At 42.3% G+C, this 26287-nt stretch overlaps 1 protein-coding gene across 4 annotated transcripts in view; it reads left to right on the top strand.

The window, feature by feature from the left end:
- Positions 1-1344: 1344 nt before the first annotated feature.
- SLC26A5 (solute carrier family 26 member 5) overlaps positions 1345-26287 on the top strand; it is a 57662-nt gene continuing 32719 nt past the window's right edge. For 3 of the 4 annotated variants that reach the window (XM_041773332.1, XM_041773334.1, XM_041773335.1), the window contains exons 1-2: positions 1361-1445; positions 4813-4935. The gene's annotated coding sequence lies outside the window, so the exon portion shown is untranslated. Of the gene's footprint in view, positions 1446-4812; positions 4936-26287 lie in introns of all 4 variants that reach the window. The other variant, XM_041773333.1, reaches the window with a different exon arrangement.

Genomic DNA, 26287 nt, shown 5'->3' on the forward strand with positions numbered 1-26287 from the left:
TGAATGAATGAATGAATGAATGAATGAATGAATAAATAAATAAATAATCAGCTCGACCTAGGGCTTATGTCAGCCCCCGTTCCAGGCCCACTGAATCAGAATCCGGGTTGGTTTTTTTTTTTTTAAGATTTTATTTACTTATTCATGAGAGACACACAGAGAGAGAGAGGCAGAGACCCAGGCGGAGGGAGAAGCAGGCTCCACGCAGGGGGCCCGGTGCGGGACTCGACCCCGGGGCTCCAGGATCACGCCCTGGACCCAAGGCAGGCGCTCAACCGCTGAGCCGCCCAGGGATCCCAGAATCTGCTTTTTTAACAAGTTCCCCAGGTGCCTGGAATCTGCCTCATAGCTTAAGTCCTGGGCTCCCAGACACGCAGGTGACAAGAGGACCTGCTACGGTGGCCAAGGCCAAGTGTCAAACGTGTAAGGAACACCAGCAGCCCCGGCGCAGGAACGCGGTGCCCCCTGCGGACGCCCTCCTGTGAGGACAGGGGCCCGCGGTCGGTCCTCGGCCCGGGATTCGGGTCTGCGTGAAGACGGGGCCCCCGCGCGGCGCGGGGCGCAGAGGAGGGTCGGCCCCGGGGGGCGGGGGAGGACGCCGCGGGAGCAGCGGGGCCTTGTCCCCACCCAGAGGCCGCAGCACGCTCCCGGGGGCGGGGCGGGGCGGGGCGGGGGCGGGCGCCCGGGCCGCGCCGTCTAGGACGCAGCGCTCCGCCGCCGGCTCCCGCCCGAGACACGAGGCCGGTTCGCCGCCGCCGCCCCCCGGTGTCCGCCTTTCTCCCGAGTGGAAGGCGCGCCTGCTTTGCTTCTTTTTCACTTATTTTCTTTTAAAGATGTTTTGTACATTCTAACTCGAATGGCTCAAGAACGGATCTGTGCCTTCCTGCGGGAGGAAGTGTCCGGGAAGGCGGCCACGGAGCCTTGGGGAGGGAGCCGGTCCCGCTGCGCCTGCGCGGCCCCCCGGCCGAGAGTCCGCAGGGTCGCCGGGGTGGCCGCGCGGGGACCACGCTGCCCGGTCGGTACGACTAAGCGGCGTCTCGCCGACCCCGGGCCGCCCGGTGCTGCACGAGGCCCCGCGGGGGCGCGGCCAGCGGGAGGCGGAGGCGGAGGCGGGGCGGAGGCGGGGCGGCCGCTCCGGACAGCGGGAGCCCACAGCCCGGCTTCCAGCGCCAGGCACGCCCCGCCCCGAAGTTCCAGCGGTCGGCGGGGAGCCGTCGGGCTCGCGCGGTCCCCGGGGTGCGGAGGGGGCGGGGTCCCGGGCGGAGGGGGCGGGGCCCCGGGAGGGGGCGGGGCCCGGGCGGAGGGGGCGGGGTCCCGGGCTGCGGGCGGCGCGCGGGGCGTTCTGGCCGCACAGCAGGTCGGCGCCTCCTCCGAGAGCCGCGCGCCGAGGCTGAGGCGCGGGTCGAGGCGGCTGGGCCCTGGGCTCCCCCGGGCAGCGCCGGCCGGTGAGTGCGCGCGAGGGGCGCGGCGTCCGAGCGCGGGAGCGCGGGGGCGCGGGCCGGGAGGAGGGGCGGCGGGGCCCGGCCGCGGGGCGCGCCGTCTGTCCGCGGCCCTCAGTCTCCCTAAAGCTGAAGAGGCGACCGAGTGGCCGCCGCCCCGGCGCTGTGTGCGCCCGAGCGGGTACAGTCCGCGGGCTTTCCTCGGAGACGCCCCCGACCGCCCCCAGCCCCCCGCGCCCCCTTAGACGCCGGGAAGGAGCGGCGCTGGGAGTCGCGGGCGCGCAGGGGGGGAGCGGGCGGGGGGAGGGCCGCCGGGGCGGGGCGGGGGCGGGGGCGGGTTGTGGCTTCGGGGTCTGGCTCTGGTCCCCCGTGGATGGGAGCGCTCGTAGCAAAAGTGGTAGTTGGGGCTGCAGAGCACCGAGGTTCAGCTGTTTCCCTCTGAGAACCGGGAGGCCTGTGCCTCAGCCAGAAGCGCGCCGAGTGTGTAGGGACCCCGGGGGCTCCGCGGCTCAGCGCCGCCGTCGGGCGGGATGGGGGGGGCGGGGCTGGGATCCAGCCCCGGGATCGAGCCCCGCGTCGGGCTCCCTGCAGAGAGCCTGCTCCTCCCTCTGCCTCTCTCTCCCTGTGTCTCTCATGAATAAATAAATAAAGTCTTTTTTAAAAAGTGCACATAATAGGGCAGCCCTGGTGGCCCAGCGGTTAAGCGCCTGCCTTCAGCCCAGGGCGTGATCCTGGAGACCTGAGATCGAGCCCCACGTCGGGCTCCCTGCAGGAAGCCTGCTCCTCCCTCTGCTTGTGTCTCTGCCTCTCTCTCTCTCTCTCTCTCTCTCTCTCGAATAAGTAAATAAAATTTTTAAAAATGCACATAATATCCAGAATTTAAGTTAAGCTTGGAAATAGAGGGCAAGCTGAAGTATGCCCCAGGAAGCAGAGGCCTATTTGAAATGAAACTTGGAATCGTTTTTTGCCGGGCAGTCCGTCTAATGACTGTAGCATTTCTTTGTTCAGAAGACTCAGGTGGGAGGCCAGAGGCCCGGGAGAGAAAGTCAGACTAATTTGCATTAGAAAAAAGCTCGAAAGAAAGCTCCGAGTGAAGACCGCCTAGGTAAGGTTGCTCTGCCTGCTATCTTAAGTGCACTGCTGGAAAGCCTTCTGGCCTGTTAGGGAACACCTCAAGGCCCAATCCTGTGACGTAGCATTTCTTTTTTTTTTCTCTCTTTACTCTGAAACTATACAGAGTTACAAGTTGCTCATTAATTTATGAGCGATACCAAAGAATTGCCTCAATCCAGCAAGTATTCGAGCACCTTCCCTGTATGGGACACTTTGCCAAACGCTGCAGAAGAATGGAAGATAGAAGAATTTTCCAATTAAAACCACAGCAACAACAGTGGACTCACCTGTCAGGTGTAGACGCAGGTTTGTGCTGCGTCTTCAATTTAAATCAAAACCAGTTGAGGGACACCTGGGTGGTCCAGCGCTTGAGCGTCTGCCTTCCGCCCAGGGCGTGACCCTAGAGTCCCTGTCCCACATGGGACTCCCTGCAGGGAACCTGCTTCTCTCTCTGTCTCTGCCTCTCTGTGTGTCTCTCATGAATATATAAATAAAATCTTTTTTAAAAATTGAGTTTTCCAGGCCTAATATGTTTTCTCCTGGGAATCTTGTGGTTTCAGGCCACACATCTGGGTCCTTAATTTTGAGTTTATTGTGTGTGGTGTGAGACAGTGGTCCAGTTTCATTCTTCTGCATGTAGCTGCTCAGTTTTCCCAGCATCATTTATTGAAGAGACTGTCTTTTCCCCCATTATATATTCTTGCCTCCTTTGTTGTAGATTAACTGATCACGTATGTGCGGGTTTGTTTCCAGGCTCTCTGTTTTGTTGATCTGTGTGTCTGTTTTTCAGCCAATACCATATTGTTCTGATGTCTGCAGCTTTGTAGTGTAGCTTGAAATCTGGGGAAAACAAGTTGAGTTTTTATCTCATCCTAAATGCCATGTGTGTCCCCCTAATATCCTAATCATTTTGTAGTTTTTCTAGCATTTTATTCCAAATAAAAGATTTTCTAGGAGATATAACTAAATAAGAAGATATGTCCATCCATCTTCCCTAGTGTTTGCATTATCATCGAGTTAATAAAGTCAAAATCAACAAAGTTAGGAGATGATTTTCCTTTGGTTTCAAACTAGTACAACTGTGCACAAAAGAAGACAAAGTCAGCATGGATAAATGTAATCCTCTGGTGCTTCCCAAATTATATTTTATCTAAGTTCATCCTTTTGGAGGATAGATCCAATTTCATGACATCCTTCAGTTCTTTTGGAAGACACTTCCAGAAAATCTCCAATTTCAGAAACTCATTGTAGATACCAGCAGTCATCAACTACATCATCTTCTCTTTAGCTTCACCCTCATAAACAGTTGTATTAGGGAATGGGGTTGGGGGAGGAGACAGATTTTTTTTTTTAATATTGTCAAAGCTAAGGATTTTATCCCTAGAAAATACATACACTATTCAAAATGTTGCATATCTGGGGTGCTTGGGTGACTCAGTGAAGCATCTGCCTTCGGCTCCGGTCCTGGGACTGAGCCCAGTGTTGGGCTTCTTGTTCAGCAGGGGTCTGCGTCTCCTTCTGCCCCTGCTCATGTGCTCTCTCCCTTGCTCACTCTGTCTCTCGAATAAATAAAATCTTTAAAAACACACACAAAATGCTGTATATTTTTCAGGGGAATAAGACCTCCCTTGACGGGGGCAGTGATTCAGTCAGAGGGAAATGGACATGAAGCAAAGATATGGGTAAATCCACAGAGTGGATACAACTTCATTTACTTTGGAATGGAATAAATACTTGGCCTTTTGAGTAAGTGCTCTGTAAATAGAAAGTAATACTTGTATTATTTGTAAAAGATGAAAGAGTTTCCCTGTTAATTTTTTAGTTGATCGATATCAGCCTCTATCTTGAACATCATGAATCTCATTTTTTAATTTTTTTCTTGTTCTTCTCAAGAAAAGTGCTTCTGAGATTCTTCTCCTGGTACCAGTGCCCTACTCTGAGCAGTTTCTCACATACTGACTTTTGTAACCATGAATTGCTTAGGATGGGAATGGTTGAATTCAGAATTTGAACTTGCCTTCTCTCACACACACACCAGTGTTCACCTTTGGGAAGGACATGTATATGTGTGTTTGTGTGTGTATTTTGTATTACATAACTATCATATTCCGTATAAACCACTGCGATAGCAGTAGTGTCTTGGGAGAGAGTTGGTTGGCATTAGGAATGAATGGACCACATTAAGAAACATTTTGGGCATCACTTCCTTCAAAGAACAAACGAGCAACCACTGGCTTACCTTCCCTTTCTTCTGTCCTAGGGCCAAGGAGCGAGCTCTCCGTTCTCCAGCTCTCAGCCCTACTAGTCAAGGTTTCACTGAACTATACCAGATCTCTCATCTGGGGACCTGTCCCCTGCCCTTTGTGCTGCACATTGGATTTGGGTAGGTAGAGGGCCCCCTAGAACTAATAAAATGGGAAAGCGGGTCATGGGTAGTGATAGATCTTATGCAGAGGACAGGATTTCTTAACATTTCCAGAGTCCTGAATTGTACACCACTATTTGGAAGGAAAGGGTAAGAGAGAGATTGCCAGAAGCAGCACAGCTTACCCTCTCCTTTTAACTTAGATCAGGACCAGCCTAACTGATCCTTAGATATGAAGCAGCCTTGACTTACCTTATTCTTGAGTGACAGCTAGGTGGTTGGTCCCAACCTTACAATGCCATTGATAGATGTTAATTGGATGAGTAAATTGGTGGAGACCATGGTTTTAATGCAAGGTGTACCTGTAACTAGGTGTCTGATCTTGGACAAGTAACAAGTCAGTTAAGTTCTTTAGAGATTAATTTTTTTTCTGTGTCATATGGGATCAGTAGTTGTCAACTACCAAGTATAATTCTATGCATTTGAATCACAGGAAAAGTTTATTTAAAAAAAAAAAAAAAAGCAACTGGGTCAGAGATTCTGATTTAAATTGGACTAGGGCAGGCCCAGACATCTCTGTTTTTTAAAAGCCCCCCCCACCCCCCCACCCCACCCCCACCCCCGCAACCAGGAAACACTAATGCCTTGCCAAGATTGAGAATCACTGGGTTAAATACTCACAAGAACTGATTCTAAGATCATGTCACCTGAAGATAGAAAGCAGGCCCACAAAATCCCTGGTCTCCATAGCCTGGCCCAGGATTCCATACACTCAGTGGTAACCAAGCCTAAATATGCCTTCCTAAGAAGCAGTCTGCACCTGGCCGTTTGAGTTCATTCAGGGAAGGTGCTGTGCCTTCTCACTGCTTCAGTATTCCCACAGTGCTTTGCAAGTCCTTAGTGCCCAGTGCATTTGATGGACTGAACTCGGTGTAACTTTGCCCATCCAGGATGACTAGCTGTTCCTCAGTATCCCCAGAGACAATTGTCTCTCTCCTCTGGGTATCCATGCCAGTGTTCAATAGCCTGTTGAAATTTTTTCCCAGAGGTGATCTGTGACTGGTAGGGGTATGGGAGAAAAGTGTCAGCAAGGGATAAAGATGATGACCTTGATCGTTGCTGAAATGTGAGCTTCTGTGTCCAAACTAAGATAAAAAAGGTGATCCTCGCACCTTCTCAGGTAGTTGTAGACTATCCAGTTACCAGAACTGGGATAGGAAAAAAAAGAGCATATTGTTTACCTTAGTCATTCGTTGGGACCCGGTCTTGTTGCCATTATGTTGTTAATTCTGTAGATGTTAACACTTTGAAAATTATTCTCAGATTTAAAGATATAACTTATTAAATTGTAATCCATGAAATTCATTTCTGTTTATCCTACTCTTTTTTCCTCCTATTGCCCTTCACAATCCAAAACACCTAGAAGACGAAAAAAACAGTATGTATGTATGACTGTCAGATCAGTAAAAGAGAAACGGACATGAGTTGACAAAAGATGGAAAGGTATTAAGGAGGAGACGTAGAACAAGGGTAAGAGGGCCCATGGATTGCAAGGGAGCTGCCCTTGATTTCTTTCTCTTCTCTCTGCTGCTGGCCTTATAGCTGCTCCAGATTCATTCTCAGGCTTTCTAAAACGTAGGCAAATCATTGTATTTCACCTGCTATGTGTTGGAAAATATGGACTTGTGGCCCATGATTCTAGCATGTTCCCTGCCATCTTCCAATCATGGTGGATGGTGGAGTATCTCTATAGGTGAATTGGCAGCCTGAACACACTTGGTCTAATCCAGCACTGACCGATCCCAGGGCCTGAGTTAATTCTAAATGATGTCTTGGGTTGAGGAATATTTTTTTTTCTTAACCTAGGAAAGCTACTGACACCGGAGTTCTTTACCTTTGTGTTTTATTTTTTTTTAAGATTTTATTTATTCATGATAGTCACACAGAGAGAGAGAGAAAGAGGCAGAGACATAGGCAGAGGGAGAAGCAGGCTCCATATAGGGAGCCTGACGTGGGATTCGATCCCGGGTCTCCAGAATCGCGCCCTGGGCCAAAGGCAGGTGCTAAACCGCTGCACCACCCAGGGATCCCTACCTTTGTGTTTTAGAGGAACTGCCCTTACCTGGTATCCAAGACCTAATGCAGACCAACAGAACCAGCTAGCTCCCACCTCTCCATCTATCTTGAGCCGGATCCCTGCCATTAAAAAAAAGTCTTGTATTCTCATATGCTTATTGCTGATCATTATTCTCAAATATTTAGTAATATTAGGCACATGCTATTTTGTTATTTCATAATTTATTCTTTACCTTCTTCTTAAATTAAGGTAGAGTAAATGTAGGGCACCTGGTTGGCTCAGACAATGGAGCATGTGACTCGATCTGAAGGTTATGAGTTTGAGCCCCATGTTAGGTGTAGAGATTACTTAAAAATCTTTTTTATTTTTTATTTTTTTAAAATCTTTTATTAATGAGAGACACACAGAGCATCAGAGACACAGGCAGAGGGAGAAGCAGGCTACAGCAGGGAGCCCAACGTGGGACTTGATCCTAGGTCTCCAGGATTAGGCCCTGGGCCAAAGGCGGCACCAAACCACTGAGCCACCTGGGCTGCCCTAAAAATCTTTTTTAAAAGAGACAGGAGTAAATGTACTATGAAAAGATGGGTTTTGTTCTTATAACTTTAACTTAAAACTTTAAGTAAAAAAATTATTACTAAACTCAAATGCTCAGTTGTGTGCTTAAGCATTTTTTCCTCCCACAAACTTAATTTTTGAAGTTAATAAGTATTTTTAGGGTTGGTCTGGTCCCTAGGATTCTTACTGGTTTGCTTTTTAAATCTTTACTCCCTCAAAACAATTAAATGTTGCAAGATAATTAGAAAAGAATATCCAGTGGAAATGTTGCAAGACAATTAGAAAAGATAAAATTTTCTTAACTGGTGCCTGTCTGAACACTTAACAACAGTCTCCAAAGCTAGCAGGGGTTTTCATTTCTTTCTTCCCTCCCTCCTTGATTTCACCCATTCATTCAATAAATGTCCCATAAATTCCTATTATGTACCTGTCCTTACATAGCTTTCATTCTCAAAGACAATGAAGTGACATACAGCGTGGGTGAGAGGGTGATGCATGCTCTGTATGAAAATAAAGCCAGGAGAAGGCAGTGGAGGAGCTGGCTGGGCAGTTTTTAAAATCAGGTAGTTAGTTAGGGAAAGCTCCATCGGTGAAAATGATGGTGCGCCCAGCCCTGAAGGTGGTGAAGGAGAAGGTTCTGAGCAGCTCTGGGACAGGAGCCTGAGGCAGGGCGTGCCTGGCACACAGCATGGCAGGGAGGGAGGTGGCTAGAGCAGAGTGACAAGGTGAGAAGGGGAAGGACAGGTCATCTGCGAGAGTGGGGAGTGTGGGGCAGGAGCTTGGGAGAGGCTAAAGTCATCTTTAGGGGTCTTTTGAGGCCTTTACAGGTGGGATGCTTATGAAGTGATGGGAAGATGAGGCTTCTTACTGTTTTGTCAACATCCTGGCAGCTTTGCAATCTGTTTCTTCTTTCTTACGCCCGCCCTCAGGGTGGTCTCCAGCTTTCTTTTCCTCACCAATCAGCCTCTACCCATTCCTTCCCTTGGGATTCCTTTCTTCCCAAGGTGGCTATGGAGTAGGATTGAGTCTCCCATTCCTTCCCCCTTGCTTGCTTGCTACCCTGCAGATGAGGCTCTCCCTTCCTTTTTATTTTTAAGATTGATTTATTGATTTATTGATTGGATAGGGGTGGGAGCACAAGCAGGAGGAGGAGCAGAGGGAGAGGAAAAAACAGGTGCCCCTGCTGAGCAGGCAGCCCCAGACCAGGCTTGATCCCTAGATCCTGGGATCATAACCTGAGCCGAAGGCAGATGCCCGACTGAGCCACCCAGACGCCCTGTCTCCCTTCCTTCGTAAAGAACGCACTATTAGTTGCTAAAGAATAAAAAGAGTAGGGTAGAGTATCAAAGCCAACAATCATGAGCAAAATTAAGAAGTTTGTGTAAAATATATCTTGCTTTATACGGTAGGCCAGGCAGAAAGGGGCTGCATTGCTGGTAGGCTGAATTTAGCCTGTGTGTTTTGTTGGGTCTGCACATTGTTTTATAAATTCCTGTGTTGGCTTCTGACATTTAAAAGTTGATAAAGTTTTATTAAAGCGTAGTTTCAAGTTCTCTTTAAAAATTGGGTGTTCTATTAAATAAAGTGTTAGAATGGGGCACTTGGGTGGCACAGCTAGGTAAGCATCTGATTCCTGGTTTCCACTCAGGTCACGATCTCAGGGTCCTGAGATCAAGCCCCACTTTGGACTTTACAGTCAGCACAGAGCCTCCTTAAGTTTCTCTCTCTCCCACTCCCCCTCACCCAGTTTGCATGCGTGCATGCTCGCTCGCTATCAAATAAATAAATCTTTATATAAAGTTGTAGAATAGGCAAAATTAATCTTTGATGATTTTAGGAATGTACTAGGGATTGACTAGGTAGGAGCATGAGGAAAATTTCTGGGTGACAGAAAGGTTCTATTCATAATAGTCTGAAATGCATGGTGGTACTCATTAAAACAATACACTGACTTGTGCAGTTTGCTCTATGTAAACTGAACCTAAATATAAAGAAAATGTTTAAATGGAAGCCAGTATGCAGCAGGGGCTGGGTTGGCATGCACTCTCTAGATTGGCACAGACTCACTTGGTTCACCTCAGTCATTGTCGTTACTTACCTGGCCCCTCCTGTGTGATTCCCACAGCAGACTCTCAGTGGTTTTGGTTTCAGCTATCAGGGGTGAGCGAATCTGTAGGGGGCCTGGTCTGTGTAATTGGCAGCAGAAAAAATAGTACCTGCCTCCAGGGTTATAAGTGAAGTATGAAAACAGACCTGATAGCTTAGATTGGTCAACCAGCATATATATCCACATCCATCTCTCAGTGCTATTCTCAAACTTAGGGTTCTGAGAGGCCTCTGGACATGACTCTCACCCTTCCACCAAGGGTCTCCTGTGTTTGCAGACAACTCCCCTGAGAGGATACAGAAAAGTCCCTTTTACTCCTATCAGCACTTACAACTTGCTTTTGTTACATTTGTCACAAAAATAATAGTGTGTACTATGGGAATCCTAGAAAGTAAAATAAAAATAAAGTTACCCACTATTCCACTACCCAAACGTAACCTCTGTTTACAATTTGGTAGTAAATGCTCTCAAATCCTTCTCATACTTCTATGCATTTTATATTAAAAATACATTTGATTGATAAACTTAGCACACACCTCAATTTTCAAAATGAAAAAAAGTAAGTGAAGGATCAAGCACAAGCATTTGCCTCCTCTTTATCCTGTAACTCTTTTTAAAAGGCTATAAATTATGCAAAAAATAGAACTCTGAAGAGAATGAGATAGACAAACGGTTGGAGGAAAGTAACCATGAAACAGAACTAAAGATTAGTGCAAGAAGGACCACGGTGGGAATGAGCGTGATCTTCTAGAAAGAAGCTCTGGGCATGGAGTCAGCAAGGACAGAGCAGAGATGAGCAGAGGCATTAAAGCAGAGAGATTAATGGAAATTCTTGTGCATTAAATAAAATGAAACAGTGCTTCTAATATGAGTTTGGTATTATAGATAAATCCTTTTTCTTCCTAGCTCTTGGAAAGAGGGTGAGCCCTAGTCTACAGGCCAGTTCTTGCCTAAAAAACCCTAAAGTCAAACAAGCACTCAGCAGAGCCAACTCTGGTGCAATAGCCTCCTGATCACCATTTCATTCAGGGAAGGGTTCTATGCTGGAAACACTTGATACGTGATAATGGAGGAAAACCAGAAAAGTCAATGAAGTCTTTGATTTGTAAATATAAATATGTAACTACGAATAACCTGACATATGATGGAGTATTTAAAAAGATAGTTACTAATGCCAGAAGGGAAATCATTCAGGGAAGTCATTCAAAATAGTTTTTTAAAAATCTGAGTAACCTCAGAGTGATTAAGAAGATACTTCCATGCACAAAGACAGAATTCTTTTAGAAGGAAAATAAAAGAACAGACCAAAAAAAATATTTTTTTTTAAAAAAAGATTGCTATGATAAAAATAATTAGGAGGACTAAAAGATAAAGTTTAAGGAATCTAGTATATAACACAGTAATATTAACTATACCAGAATTAAAAAAAAAAAAAGTTTAAGAAATCTCCTGAAAGGTACGACTAAATGTCAAAGAGACAGAGAATATATATGCTAGAAAAGATAAAAAAATATATATATATGAGGAGCAGACCAGTAAGTCCAATATCAACCTATTGGAGCTCTAGAAAGAAAAAAATTTTTAAAGATGGAGAGAAAGAGATTGACAAAGAAATACTAGGGAAAAAAAATCCGTGTACTTGAGAAGTATGACAAAAAGGATCTATCAAGTGATTGGGGAAAAAAACATCCATACAAACATATAATTGTTATAAATTTCAGAGTCCAAGAATATAGAGAGGCTCCTAAAATTAGTATCTAAAAGGGAATATAAAGTCACTTAAGATTGACATAAAATTTCTCATAAATGAACTGGATACTAAAATGTAATAAAGCCATGCCTTTGAAATTATGATGGAAGGGGCGCCTGGGTCACTCACTGCATTAAGCGTCAGACTCTTGATTTCAGCTCAGGTCATGATCTCATGGGTTGTGAGATCAAGCCCCATATTGGGCTCTGTGCTGAGCATGAAGCCAGCTTAAGATTCTCTCTCACTCTGCTCCTACCCTTGGTCACACACACTCTCTCTCTCAAAAATAAAAATATGAGGAAAAATTATTTTGAACTTAAAATTCTATTACCAGTGAAATTATCCATGAAATGAAGACATTTCAGACATTCAAAGGTTCTAACCCTTTACTTAGATGTATACTTCCTGAATCAATTACCTAAGGATGTGCTCCAGCAAAATGAGAGTTAAAACTGTAACTCCCCAAGGGCAATTAAAATAAATCCTGGACTGAAATATGCGAACCAGACTTAGATAGAAATTAATACAAATTAGGTCAAATAATCAGTGAGCTCCAAGAAGAATGACTTGACTTCCATTCAATAGATAGAACCAGTGATGGGGAGTTTGCACACAATTATAATAATGGAACTTCTGGCAACATGAAGGATTAAGCTGAGTTTTATGGACCTCCCCTCGGTACAGACTCACAAAAACAAAGGCTAAAACACAATTAAATGTTTAAATATATAGTGAATTTTAAATAAAGACTACCAGAAGAATGCAGAAAAAATGTTTTTAAAGAGCAGTAAGTGCAATCTCATGCTCAGCACAACCCATAGGCATCTCTCTGTGGGATCTGGATCCTAGGGTGTAGGGATGGGGTCACACATTCAGACCTGGAAAGAAGACATGGCCTCAGGCCTAAAGAGATGAGGAACCACCCCTCCTCCCATTTAATATGAGCTCATTATTTTAAAAACCTGCCAACAACCATAAGGGAGTATCAACAAAGAAAACAAATAGAAGAGTTAGATTCTCAAGAATAGAAGATAATGGAAATATATGGACAAAATCTTAAGTGTGTTAAAAACTGTTAAAGAGATGAATATAAGACTAAAGGGAAAATAGTACACTATGAAAAAAAGTGACTGAAAAAAAGACCAGCATATTTCAAAAAGAAGATATAGAAATAAAAATACAAACATTAATTTTTTTAAATTAATATTCTAGCTAAATAACATATTGGAGCCAAAGGTAGATTAGTGAATTGGAAGCCAAATCTGAGAAAGTTATCTGGAATCAGCTCGTTGAGGTAAAAAGATGAGAAATGTCAGAGGTTAAAAAAATGCAATGATACAAGAAGTTCCAATCAATGTCTAATAGAAATTCTAGAAGGGGGTAAGAGACTGAATTCGCCTGTATTTGTTCCATAAGTAAACAAAATGAAATAGTAATAAAACCTAGCAAAGGGGATCCCTGGGTGGCTCAGCGGTTTAGTGCCTGCCTTCGGCCCAGGGTGTGGTCCTGGAGTCCCAGGATTGAGTCCCACATCAGGCTCCCTGCATGGAGCCTGCTTCTCTCTCTGCCTGTGTCTCTGTCTCTCATAAATAAATAAAATCTTAAAAAAAAAAAAAAAACTAGCAAAAATAATGGGAAGTAAGGAGACTTAAATATTCATTTATAATGATAAGCATTCATAGATAAATGCCTAAACTCCATGATTTAAGAAATAGCCATTCATTCTATTACTCAGAATAGTAATTCTCAATCTTTTTTTTTTTTTAGTATTTTTGAATTTTTTAATTTAAACTCAATTTAGTTAACATATAGTATATTATTAGTTTCAGGGGTAGAATTTAGTGATTCATCAGTTGCATATTGCACCCAGTGCTCATTACATCAAGTGCCCTCCTTAATGCCCGTCTCCTCCTTCTCTTCCCCTCCAATAACTCTTTTTGTTTCCTAGAGTTAAGAGTCTCTTATAGTTTGCCTCCCTTTCTGTTTTTACTTCCCTTCCCCTATGTTCATCTATATTGTTTAAGTTCCACATATAAGTTAAATCATATGGTATTTGTCTTTCTCTGACAGACGTATTTTGCTTAGCATAATACCCTCTGGTTCCATCCACATCATTACAAATGGCAAGATTTCATCCTTTCTGATGGTTAATATTCCATTGTGTGTGTGTGTAATATATGTAATATATATATATTACATATATTACATATATACACACATATTACACACACACACACACACACATATATACACATATATTACATACACACACCACATCTTTATCCATTCATCTGTCAGTGGACATCTGGGCTCTTTCCATAGTTTGGCTATTGTGGACATTGCTGCTGTGAACTTTAGGGAGCAGGTGCCTCTTTGGATCACTATGTTTGATTCCTTTGGATAAATACCAATAGTGCAAATGCTGGGTCATAGGATATCTCTAACTTTTTGAGGAAGTAGTTCCCAAACTTAGATTTGGAAATGTGTCAAAGTGACTGAAGGTGCTCCTAGCATTTAGTGTCAGGGACAAAAGTGCTAAATATGCAGAGCAGTTCCACACAAGTCCCCCCAGAATACCAACAGCACTCTTTTTGAGAAATACTGACGTAGAGTTCAAAATAAACCCACCAGAGGAACCAAAAACAATAATTTTAAGAAAATAGTTCTAAGAAGTTGGGCTAGACTTGGGGAGAAGAGGGGTGGAAAACTGTTGCTTTTCATGACTAGCCCTCCCATAATACTTGCAGCTTTATCATGTCTGTAGTGTTTTGACTAAAGTTACCATTTCAGAAAAAGAAATGACTGGTAAACCAGTAGATTCTTCTTCCATTTTTACATAAAGTTCAGAACTTTTTCTTATTAAAATATCTGTCACTCAAACCTAAGCATCAATTTCAGTTGCTGAGCTTTTTACCCCAAAGATGATTCTGGAAGCATATCTTGTGAGTATTAATGATCTTTCAGGTGTTCCAGTTGAAAAATAAATCTTAGAATTTATCAACTTACGGAGTCATAGCAAATTAGTGCTGGAGGGGGGCTTCATTTTTTTAATGAAATTAAATAATTTTTCCATGGCAGAGTGGTTTTGATAGTAGTTCCTTTTTTTTTTTTTTAAGACTTTATTTATTCATGAGAGGTACACAGAGGCAGAGACACAGGCAGAGGGAGAAGCAGCTCCTAATAAGCAGCTTCTTATAAGGAGCCCGATGTGGGACTCGATCTCAGAACCGGGATCATGCCCTGAGCCAAAGGCAGACACTCAACTGCTGAGCCACCCGGGTGTCCTGATCAGTAAGTGGTTCTACTTAGAAAAAAGCAGAATGTGAATAGAGTCAAATAACTAGAGCATATGGACTCATTTGAAGCCTAGAGCCGGCCCCTTATCGTCCTATAACACCTGGCTCTGATCAACCTCTCCAGTTTCATTTTCTGTAACCACTTAAAACACAATTTCTCTACAGTGCTTTTGGTATTCTATGAACATTTTGTATTAATTTTTACGTCTCACTTCTCTATGCAGAATCACATGCCCTGTCTTCTGCCTTCTACCCAAAATTCAAATCCAGTATCCTCTCTGAAGCCTTCCTTGACCTCTGCTCTCACTTGTAATGTGCTTAAAACCACCGTACCTCATTACCTCAAATCCCAAGTGAGAATACATGCCTCTAATTAGTATAATTTAGATAAAATTAGATAAACATTCTGGCATGACCAGTCTGACACACAGTTAATGAGGCAGCCTTACATACATATAGGGTTTCTGAAATCAAAACACCTGAATCCCATCCCTGTTCCACCAGAACCACAAATATATCATCTGAAAAATGTGGATAATTCTTTCCTCTCATGGATACTGTGATTCTGTAATCACAGTCTCGGTAAATGTTAGCTGCTATAATTATGTTTAACTATTGTGCATAAAGAAGCAGCTCACATAAATGTCTACCATTCATATTATTTTAAGTCCACTTGTAAGTTTTTATGTACTCGCTTTGTAATTACCCAATACTTGAAATGAGTATTAACATTTTGTTTACAGGTGAATTTTTTTTTTTTTTTTTTTTTTTTTTTACTATCGCATGTGAACTCACACAGACCATAGCCAGAATTCTACTTGTAATACGAAAAATTGGGGGTTGCCTGGCTGTCTCAGTGTGTAGATCATGTGATTCTTGATCTCAGGGTTGTGGTTTCAAGCCCCACATTGGGTGTAGAGCTTACTTAAAGTAGCCAAAGTGTCCAATAATAAGGACGGTGGTTAACTAAGGCATAGATGTGTATATTAGAAAATATTATGCAACCATTAAAAATTATGCTTCTGAAGCTGCTTATTAACATGGCAAAATGTTTATGATATCACATTAAGTGAAAAAATTTTAATGCAGGGGCACCTGGGTGGTTCAGTCAGTTGGGCATTGACTCTTGATTTCAACTCAGGTCATGGTATCAGGATCATGATATAGAGCCCTGTGTCTGGCTCCATGCTTAGCATGGAATCTATTTCAGATTGACCCCCTCTCCCTCTTTCTCAAGTAAATAAAGAAAATCTTTAAAAAAATTTTTTTTACTGCAAAACTATTAAGATAATATCCAGCCATGTAAATATATATGTACAAATATATGTATTCGGATTCAATACGTATTATTTATGCATGAGAAAAAATGGAAAATTTCCAAATTTCCGCAGTGCTCATTTATTTTATAATGAGGGGGAAAAAACCCATAATTTATATATCAAATGCCCTCAGTCTCATTTCCTAAATGATATTTCCTTGCTGACAATCTCTTACTCCCATCCCCAGAACTTTATTTATTCCCCTATATGCTCTATCATTTCATATGCTTCTACCCACCTGCAAGAAATCCTTAAAAGAAAAAAAAATCCTTAAAAAAATATCCTTAAAAGGGGACACCTGGGTGGCTCAGCAGTTGAGCGTCTGCCTTCAGCTCAGGGTCTGATCCCGGGGTCCTGGGATCGAGTCTCACATCGGGCTCCCTGCATGGAGCCTGCTTCTCCCTCTGCCTCTCTCTCTCTCTCTCTCTCTCTCTCTCTCTCTCTCATGAATAAATAAAATCTTCAAAAAAATCCTTAAAAGGATGTAGAATGCTGTAAAAACATTAGATGACAAGGTTCCTGAGGGCATGTAAACTATGGCTTATTGATCTCTACACAAACTTGGATGTGACAGCCAAACTGGAGGTGGAGAATCATATTGAATGAATGAATGGAGACCCAAGGCATTGAGAAATGGAGCAGGTGAAAGGAAATAAAGGTGAGATTGATTTAAAAGGTAATCATAGGTGTCTCTTGAGTCCCTTTATTCTAAGTGCTTTATTATTCTTATGTTAATCCCCAATGCAGCACTGTTGGGACTGGCTAGACAAATTATGAGCATCCACATAATGGCATGCTATGCAGCTGTTAAAAAAAAAAAAAACAACAACAATGAGGGAGGTGCCTGGGTAGTTCAGTCGGTTGGGTATTGACTCTTGGTTTCAGTTTGGGTCATGATTTCAGGGTCATGAGATCCAGCTCCATGCTTAGCGAGGAGTCTGCTTGAAATTCTCTCTCCCTCTTCCCCTCCACCACATGCACTCTTGCACTCTCCCCACTCTCTCAAATGAATAAACAAATCTGTAAAAAATGAGGACTCTTATTGTGATACGGAAGTGAGATTGCACTTTAATTCTTTTTATATGTGAATTTTTGAGCTATGTGAATAAAGTAGTAATTCAGAAAGATAATTAAATAAAAACAGAAGAAAATCATTTTTCCCATTTATGTATAAGCAACCTGAGATTGAAGGAAATTAGGTACCCTGCCTACAGTAGTAATAATAATAGTCACTTATTGAGCACCTACTGTGTGACAGGCCCCTTGATAAGTACTTTAGAAACATTCTCTAATTCCTCATGGATCTATATTGAGATTTTTTTTTTTTCAGTGTTACAGCTGAAGAATCTAAAGGAAACACAGAATTTATTTTCCCATCCAGGACACTTTGGAAAGTAATAATTACTTTGGGACAGCAAGCATAGGCCAGGGCTTACAGTCACTCTACTTAGAGAAGTCAAATAATGTGCCATATGTCCTGTCCTAATGGCAGAATCAGAACTGTGGTCTGTGTGACTCCACAGCCTATGTGCCCAACTGCCATTTACAGGTGAGCAAATGAGGGACAGAAAACTTACGTACTTCGCAAAAAACATAAAGCTGTTAAGCTCCAGTTCCATCATCTAAACATAGTACTTCTGAACCCAACGCCTACATCATTATGATGCTGCATCTCTGGATAGAAATCTTTTTTTTTTTTTTTTTTTTTTTTAGATTTTATTTATTTATTCATGAGACACACAGAAAGGCAGAGACACAGGCAGAGGAAGAAGCAGGGAGCCTGATGCGAAACTTGATCCACAGACTCTGGGATCACGAACAAGCCAAAGGCTGACACTCAACTGTTGAGCCACCCAGGTGTCCCAAAGCAGAGGAATTTAATAAAAGGATGATAAATAGAAGAAGGAAACGTTGGGTAGAACCCAAGCTAGATACTCTGGCACCTTTAGCCCCTACCATGCAAATACCAAATGTCTGGGAGCCTGCTGCATGCTGGAGTGTGTGCTATGTCACAGAGACAGTGGGCCTGGCCTCACAGAGCCTACTGCCCACATTCAGGAGCAGCTCACATAGATTTTAGGGGCTTTGGCTCTTTGTACATATTGGCCACCGCAGTTAAGCAATGATTGTTAATATGAAAATATATGAAGAGTCCCAAAAGAATAGAGAAAAGGAAGCAGTTTTTTTTTTTTTTTTTCAAATTGCTTTCAGGAAAAGGCTGATAAAGTCCTAAGTGAAAATTTTTTTTTCTGGATTCTAAGTCATGAGCCTTTTCTATATGCTATGTCCATTATAGTAAAGTTTATGCCCTGGGAAGTGTAGAAAATTTTCATAATAAATAACATTATTTTTACACTTTATTTATTTGAGAGAGAGATCCACAGAGGGAGGAGCGGGAGAAAGAGAGAGAGAAAGGAGGGGCAGGGGGGGAGGGAGAAGCAGGCTCCCCACTAAACAGGGACCCCGATGCAGAGCTTGATCCCAGGACCCTGAGATCGTAACCTAGATGCCTGACTGAACCATCCAGGTGCCCCATTAAATAACATTTATTTTTGTTAGTTGTTCATAGAGAAATTGCCCGTAGAGAAATTATTTGAAAGATTATAGTAAGTTTGGGCAAGTGCTTGCATGCTTGGAATGAAAAGGTCAACATAGGCATTAAGACTAATTAGATTGATTATTTAATTATATAATTATAATTAGAGCTATAGATAGGTAAGTTGATTACTTTGAATAGATGGATGGATGCTCTGTGTCTCTTCGGATACCTCCATTCCACAGTGAAGAATGTTTACTTTCCAACTTAAAAGGATTTATTGAACTTAAAAGGATATATATGATGATGGGGTGGGGTGTCTTAGTTTCAGACAACTGAATCCATTCTGGCTAAATCCACAGAGATTTAATTGGCATTTTGAACAAACTTGCCAAACACAGTTTTCAGAATGTTCTCACTGGAAATATCATTTAGAGATGAAGACAACACTAAGACTCAAAAGAGGCAAGTTGTTTTTCTATATTCATTCAACAAGCATTTTGGAGTTCTAAATAACCATCACTGAACAGAAATACACAGCATTGGGTTTCTGCTCACAGTCGAGTTTCCCAACAGGTTGTTCATCAGTCTCCCTCCATGAGTTTTAAACAATGCAGATTCCAGAATTACTAAATCAGAATCTCGAAAGGACCTGGAAATCTGTCGTTTCAAGCTCCCTAGGTGATTCAGACATGCTTTCAAGTATGGAAAGCCCTGGTCTAGTTGGCCCTGCCATAATAGTATTGAATGGCTCAGACACTTGAGATGCAGAAGTAGGCCTGGATGGACCTTGACCGTGACCTCCACTTTGGAGCATCTCCCACAAAACCATGGTGAATCTCCATTATCGGCAAGCAACTAATTGTTGCTTTGAGTTTGAAGTTAAAAACTCCCACCATTTTGTTGTAGTTTTTATTTATAAACATTTGTGCCTTTTCAACTTGATGATTACTTTGAATAGGAAATAAGATTTGTTTTTTGTGAATATTTTTGGAGAAGTCACTTAGCCCCCGCATGAGAGTAGATGGATCTGTTTTCTCACTTGCAAAGGGAGGGGGTTGAATTGGATCATCTTCAAGATTACTTTCAGATCTAGAAATCTATGATGAAAGATGTTCTAAATAGTTTTTAAATTCCTTCTGTCATATCTATGGAAAACAGGATTTGAACCTGTAGGTCATCTCTTTTTTCTGTCATTAGTATTTTTGTTGGAAGACCTGTCAGAAGATTTGTCCCTCTAGGCCAACTTGAAAGTGACTTTTCTCATGTGAGAGTTTGTGTAGTTTTACAATGGTGATTTATATTTCAATCAGCACACTGGAACCTCAGTATCTGTCAGATAAGAGCCTGGTCATTTGATCTGCTCGTGTTGGTCCCTTGGTTTCTTTGCCATTCTTCTTCTGATAAGGTGGTTATTGATAGCCTTCATGGCTTTAATTATTTAACCATTATTGATGAGCATTAAGAGTTCCCCCAAAGGACAGCCTTTCTTTATAACACCCTCTTTTCTGTCCTATTCTTACCCTTTCCAGCATTCCTTTCCTTTCCCAGGTAAGAAGACACTGCCAAACAGATATTTCAAGAGACATAGACTATAGCCAGGGTCCTAACACCTCAAAAATATTTGAGAATCCCCTCTTTTCTCTGTCTCTTCCTAACCTATAAAGTGTTTTGGTTGCCACATTTAGCAAAGATATAAGATACCAGTTACAGTTGAGATACGGGGAGGCACCTGGGTGGCTCACTTAGTTAAGTATCTGTCTTCAGCTCTGGTCCTGATCCCCAGGGTCCTAGGATCAAGCTCTGAGTCCGGCTCCCTGCTCAGTGGGGAGCCTACTTTGCCCTCTCCTCCCTGCTCTTCCTGTCACTATTGCTGTCTCTCTCTGTCACACAAATAAATAAAGCCTTTTCTTTTTAAGTTGAGATAAAGGATAAAAAGTTTTTTGAAGATTTTATTTATTTATTCATGAGAGACACAGAGAGAGACAGAGGGAAGAGTAGGGAGCCCGATGTGGGACTCAATCCCAGTACTCTGGGATCACGCCCTGAGCCGAAGGCAGATGCTCAACCGCTGAGCCACCCAGGCGTCCCAAAGGATAAAATTTTAATATAAGTATGCTCTATGCAATATTTGGAACATACCTACCCTAAAAAATTATTTGGTGCTTGTCTGGCATTGAAAATTAACTGGACATCCTATGTTTTATTTGGCAACCCTACAGAGTGTACATACCCTAATGCTTTCCTAAATCCATCTAATGTTTTGAGATCTAACTTTGAGACTTACTCCTAATTTCAACCCAAGATGAAATGTTTGTAACGACTGAGACTATATTTGCATAAACTTTAGCGGGTGTTGCACTGCCCACCTACACACAGCCCCCTCTTGTTTTGAGAATATAAGAATAGAAAGAAAACTTTGCTTTGAAAAACTTTAGGTACATATTTTTTGTAATTTTTCATTAAATATTTCAAAGACACACAGAATCAAAGATGGCGATATAATGCATTGCACACAATTTATTTACACCCTATCCAGTTTTTCCTTTTTTGTTTGGATGTGGGGTGTTTATATTGCCATTCCCTAAGTCACTAAGTCAGTGATTTTGAACTTTAGCTGTGAGTTATCATCCCCTGGACATCTTTTTAAATTCTCAGCCCCTGCCTGCCTCCCAGACCAATTAAATCAGAATCCCTGGCAGTAGAGTCAGACATCAGTAGCTGCCCGGGTGATTCCAGTGAGCAGCCGGGGCCGAGAACCTCTTCCCTAAATGAAAATGGCAAATTCAAAGAAATATTCTTACTGCTAAATCATGTCCTTATATTTCAAATTCATCTTCAAAATCGTTTCAAGTTACTTGTGGTTTTCTTATATCTTTTTAATATGTATTCCTCTGTCTCTCTTAGGTTTTAAATTAGTGGTTCTTTACTCATTAAAATCCTCTTAGGATGCTTTTTAAAGAAAATGCCTGAGCTCCCCTCCTGGAGGTTGTGCCCTAATTGGTCTGGTGTAGGGCCTAGGATTTCTTGTTTTGTTTTGTTTTTTGTATATATTTTTTATTGGAGTTCAGATTTTTTTTGGCGGGGCAGGGGGAGGGTACCTGGGTGGCTCAGCGGTTGAGCATTTCCTTTGGCTCAGGTTGTGATCCCGGGATCCTGAGATTGAGTCCTTGCGTCGGGCTCTCTGCATGGAGCCTGTTTCTCCCTCTGCCTGTCTCTCTCTCTCTCTCTCTCTCTCTCTCTCTCTCATGAATAAATAAACAAAATCTTTTAAAATATATTTTTTATTTTTATTATTTTTTTAGTTGAAGAAAACACATTTGTGTATTTATTAGTTTCTTCTAACTTCTTCTAGTTAGAAGAAGTAGACCCATTCCTACCTGGCAAGACCTTGTCCATCTCTGGTCTAATTTCTCTTTCCTCAGACCTCCAACAGCCTCTCTTTCCTTCTTTCTTATTTTTTTTTTTAAGATTTATTTATTTCTGAGAGCAGTGGGGAGGGCTGAGGGAGAGGGAGACAATCTCAAGCAGACTCCCCACTAAGCACCCCTGAAACCATGACCTGAGCTAAAATCAAGTGTCTGACACCCAACCGACTGAGCCACTCAGGTGCCGTCCTTCTTACTTTCAGTACAGTTCATAGAAGAGAAACAACGCACCTTTCTAGCACCAGATCTACCAGCCTAAGCGCATTTGTATCCAGATGCTCTGTCTTCCCGCAGTGGACGGGGGTGTGCTGTCCTTGTCCTCCCAAGGGCAGGTCCTGCTTATACACAAGAGCCAGCATCTCCTAGGTAACTTTTAAAACACACATGGAGGGACGCCTAGGTGGCTCAGTAGTAGAGCGTCTGCCTTTGGCTCAGGGCATGATCCTGGCGTCCTGGGATCGAGTCCTGCATCAGGCTCCCTGTGGGGCCTGCTTCTCCCTCTGCCTGTGTCTCTGCCTTTCTATGTGTCTCTCATGAATAAATAAATAAAATCTTTTTTAAAAATTAAAAAATAAAAATAAACAAAACACATGTAATTGCCCTGCTTAATAAAGTAGAAGGAATTTTGAGGTTCAAAGAGGAGGAGAAATGAGGTATCGGCAAATGACCTTCAAAGTAATGGATGTAAATGAGGAATCTTGTCAAGAATAGCCAAAGGACTTTTGAGAATAAGGATAAGAATGTCTAATACTTCAGAAATATTATATTTTCGGGACACCTGGTGGCTCAGTAGGTTAAGCATCTGACTTTGGCTCAGGTCATGGTGTCAGAGTCCTGGGATCAAGCCCCACGTTGGGCTCCATGCTCCGTAGGGAGTCTGCTTCTCTCTCTCTCTCTCCTCTGCTCCTCCCCTGATCCTGCTCTCTCTCTCAAATAAATAAAATATCTTTAAAAAAGAAATATTGGGGATCCCTGGGTGGCTCAGCAGTTTGGCACCTGCCTTTGGCCCAGAGCACAATCCTGGAGTCCCGGGATCGAGTCCCAAGTCGGACTCCCGGCATGGAGCCTGCTTCTCCCTCCTCCTGTGTCTCTGCCTCTCTCTCTCTCTCTCTCTCTCTCTCTCTCTCTCATAAATAAATAAATAAGTCTTAAAAAAATAAAATAAAATAAATTAAAAAAATATTTTATTTCCTCTACTATGTTTCAGTGTAAACCTATTCTGCTGTTCTGAAATCTTTGGAGAAGTCTGTCACACATGGGTACATACAACAATGCATGCCCGTTCCCACGCAGAGTGAATATCCACTGTCCAGGTTCTAACCCTGGAAATCCTATTTCAGGAGGTTCAAAGTGAAGCCCTGGCATCAGTACTTTAAATCTTCCCCAGACCACTGTGGCAAGGGGCCAGGTTTGGTTCCACTGAGTATAGATGTTACAACATCCTTAGACAATGTTTCTCAAAACCCATCCCATTGACATCTGGGTGAATTTCTGTTGGGGAACAGTAAAATCAATGGTAAAACAGGGTCTTTGCAACAGGGGGAAAAAAGTCTGACTCTAATTTTTAGACCTCCCTCAGATCGACCTTGTCTTTTTCTCTTGGAGTGGCTTTATGAAGGAAGATGTATCTCAAATGGAACAGAAGATGACCATAGAGGTGTATAGAAAAATTAATAATAATACATTTTAAAGCAGGTTTAATCTTCTGTAACAGAGAGGAAGCATGACCTACATAATCAACAGTCATGAGCACCAATCCAAAGATACCGTGCATTCGTCAAATACTGAGCACCTGCTAAGAGACTGGGACTGAGCTAGGCCCTTGGAACTCAGGGTATGATATGGCCTCAGGCATTACAATCTAGAGAGACCGTTAATTATAATCAGTGGAAGAAAACTGGAAAATTATACTAGTAAGTATAGACCCAGTCCACAGATTAGTGGTAAGGGAAGACTAAAGAGAAACAGAAGACAAAACCAGGCTTTTGAAAGATACAATGATTAGGGTGTAGGGACAATGGAAGGAGAGTGAGGGGGGAAATCACATTTCTTTTCAGAGTGGATGGAACTGTATGTGTGGGCACAGTGGCAGAAACCAGCATGGTATATGTTGCCTGAATTACAGATGGTTCTACAATGCTTTCATCTAAGGTTCTGGAGGAGTTGGGGCAGGTGGAAGGCAGAGTGGTTGTGTTGCCCCATGTCAGACTCCACTCATACATCAGCGCTGTCGTTCTTTGGCTATTATGATGCGTTCCTAGAGTGGCCATAAAAAGTTAGCTGATAGATGGCCAACCAGCCTTGCTAACCTAAAACAAAAGACACATGATATTTGTCAGATCTGCAAAATCCTTGTTCTCCATCCTTATTCGGTACTTGCCTGCATTTGCTGTTAGACTTCCTTTTTATTCTAGACTGTAGAATTTTTAACCTCCTTGGACATAGGCATTTATTTTTGCGTGATATTTTGTGGTTGATCACACAAGCCTGAGTTCAGTGTGAATGTAATTTCAGGTTGGTGAAAAGTTGACTTTTCATCAGGCAGTAGTGGTGTTAAGCCACATCAGTAATCCCCTACACTCCTATGGTCACCACATAGACACTAACCATTAACTCATGCTAACCCCCATCACCTCTGCTGTCAATTTCCTTCATTTGGGAACACTGGCTTTAGTTGTTGTACATTCAATTTTTATTATAAGGTTTATAGTTCAAATATACAGACAAATACTAAGAATCATGTAACACCCATTTACTGACTGCAAGGCTTAATCAAATCTGAACATTTTGCTCTGTTTGCACCAATTGTTTTTATAAACTAAAGCATTGTAGATACAGTGAGTTAAAACTCTGTCTCCCCTGAGTCTGATTCCCCTTCTCTCTGAAGGAACCACCACCCTGATCCTAGTGTTTCTCATTATCATTCATGGTTTTATTCATTTATTACATATGTGTCCATAAATAACATATAATATTGCTTTATACATTTTTAAACTTTGTTTAGATTACTGCATCCTTGAAGTATCTATCTGTGCCTTGCATTTTTATTAAAAATTAAGTTTTTGAGATTTATTGATGACACAAATAGATTTAGTTCAGTTTTTATTTATTTATTTATTTTTTTAAATTTTTTGTTAACTTTTTATTTATTTATGATAGTCACAGAGAGAGAGAGAGAGGCAGAGACACAGGCAGAGGGAGAAGCAGGCTCCATGCACCGGGAGCCTGACGTGGGATTCGATCCCGGGTCTCCAGGATCGCGCCCTGGGCCAAAGGCAGGCGCCAAACCGCTGCGCCACCCAGGGATCCCTAGTTCAGTTTTTAAAACTACTTTATAGCATGCAGTATATCACTATACCAAGATTAACTTTTTATTTTGTACAGGTAGGACATTTGAGGGTTTTCCCCCCCCCAATTTTTCAATATAATAAAGCTGTAGTTAACATCCTTGCACACATTTTCATTTGCACAAATATATTGGGTTTTTATTCCTTAATCATTTCTTTTACTCATATTAGTAGCATTCATTTTATAGCATACATATATGCACTGTATGCTAAATATATGTAACACATAATATGTATATTTATGTATAAATCATCCTAATTGTCTCAAACATGACAATATCATCACCTTTAAAACAATATCATAATATTGCACTGATATTTTCAACTTGTAACTTCTCACTAGTCACCAGGAATTTCCCTCATGGAGATGTATAAACCTCAATTCTGAACCATGGGAAAATTTAAGGAGTAATCAAATGTGAGTACAGAATTGAAGAGGAGGGTGATATACCTTCAAGAAACTTGGGATCTGGGATGCCTGGGTGGCTCAGTGGTTGAGCTTCTGCCTTAGGCCCAGGGTGTGATCCTGGCGTCCCGGGATCAAGTCCCACATCGGGCTCCCTGCATGGAGCCTGCTTCTCCCTCTGCCTATGTCTCTGACTCTCTCTCTGTGGGTCTCTCATGAATAAATAAATAAAATGTTTAAAAAAAAAAGAAGGAAGGAAGGAAGGAAGGAAGGAGAGAAAGAAAGAAAGAAAGAAAGAAAGAAAGAAAGAAAGAAAGAGAAAGAAAGAAAGAAAAGAAAAAAGAAAAGAAAAGAAAAGAAAAAAAGAAAGAAAGAAAGAAAAGAAAGAAAGAAACTAACTAACTAACTTGGGATCAATTTAAGGACTGATCTTGCCCCTTATCCTGTTTCCTTGACATGTAAATGGTCAGAGTCAGCCTGAGTCACTATTTCTCCCATAGGAACCTAGAACCAGCTGACTGCAGTATTTAGTCACTGAATTTAATA

Source organism: Vulpes lagopus, chromosome 11 (genome assembly GCF_018345385.1).
Source record: "Vulpes lagopus strain Blue_001 chromosome 11, ASM1834538v1, whole genome shotgun sequence".
Lineage (NCBI taxonomy): Eukaryota > Metazoa > Chordata > Mammalia > Carnivora > Canidae > Vulpes > Vulpes lagopus.